The sequence below is a fragment of the Mus caroli genome, chromosome 11 (assembly GCF_900094665.2).
Source record: "Mus caroli chromosome 11, CAROLI_EIJ_v1.1, whole genome shotgun sequence".
NCBI classification, from domain to species: Eukaryota; Metazoa; Chordata; class Mammalia; order Rodentia; family Muridae; genus Mus; species Mus caroli.
Genome location: NC_034580.1, coordinates 68,897,250 through 68,898,761, shown reverse-complemented (window position 1 = coordinate 68,898,761; position 1,512 = coordinate 68,897,250).

Here is a 1,512-nt window from a genome sequence, read left to right as displayed (position 1 = left end):
AATGTTTCTACATTTGAAGTTAAAGCAAACTGTTAGTTTGAGAAGCAGATAAGAAATGTTCACTGGCCAAATTATGTATCATGACCAGCATCATGATGAACATTGATCCTAGTTGGAGATTAAGAATGAGTGTAAAGAACCATATTGAAGGCACAAGTGATCTTTCCTACATATAGTTTACAACTGGTATGAAGATAGCTTAAAGCAGTGACTGAAGTATTAATTGTGTGGAATACATATAGTTTTTAGGGAACATAGATGAATGCCTTATGTAGTATAGAGATACACAATAAATTTAGCTGACTATGTGATAAGCAATAAACCTGATATATGAGAATGGCTGGTTGAAGGAAAAACAAAGCAGGGAGCTAAAGGCAGGAGAAGGGTGAAGGAGCAACTAAAAAAACTGTGGGACATAAGGAGATCAACTGGAGAATTAAATGAGGAGAAAAAAAGCTTTTGGAAACGTGAGATGTAACGCTGGAACCTGTGAGATAGTGAAAGAACAATGTGTCTCTGAGAGGAGCTTTGTCCTTATACTCATAGCAACAGTGATAATCTGAAAATAAATTTAAAAAAGAGGTGAAGGAACTCCTCTGTTTGAATTCCACAGTGTAAATGAAGCATGATAAAGAAGAGTCAGGAGACATCAGAATATGGACATGAACTGAGTCTGCTTCTGCATTCAGTAATGACAAGATATGATCCTCATATACTAATATAATCTCCCATAGAGAAATAGATGAAATAGGACAATGGAGGAGTAACTGAGTAATGCATGACAGCAGTTCAGTGTATGAAAAAGAATGAATGGATTAAAATTCACATAGCTCTGACTTAAAACTGAAATTGTTCCTTTTAACTCTATCAGACTGGAGAGGTGGAAGAGTGAGAAATACTTTGGGAGACAACAAAATGAAGACATGAATTTCACTTGGGGTTTTTGAGCTTCTGATACCTGTCACACAAGCAACAAAATAGAAGATGATTATTTAACAGTGGAGCAGAAATACATGTTACAGGGACATGTAAGTATGAATTTGAAATGGTAATATAACACATTGGAGCATGTGAGATTTTCTTGGAATTTGTATAAAATTATGATGATAAATCTTATACAAATTCTTCAAGAACATCAATATACAAAATAACATAGAATGAATTGTAAATAAACAATCTAGTTACCCAGGGAGAGCAGGAAATAGGAGAAAAATCACTAGTCCATTTTGAAACTTTATAGAAATGGCATAGAAGCGTCTTGGAAATGATGGGAAATAAAAACTTGTAAAAGATAAGTTGAGAAAAATAATTAATGATTGTAATGTTTACAGTGATCATGGCTATTATGACCTCTCACATCCATTGTTGTAGAACATATATCTTAGATATGTACTTATTTTAAAGTTTAAGAGATCTTGATATTTTCTCATTAGTATACAGAAGAAGAAGAAGAAGAAGAAGAAGAAGAAGAAGAAGAAGAAGGAGGAGGAGGAGGAGGAGGAGGAGGAGGAG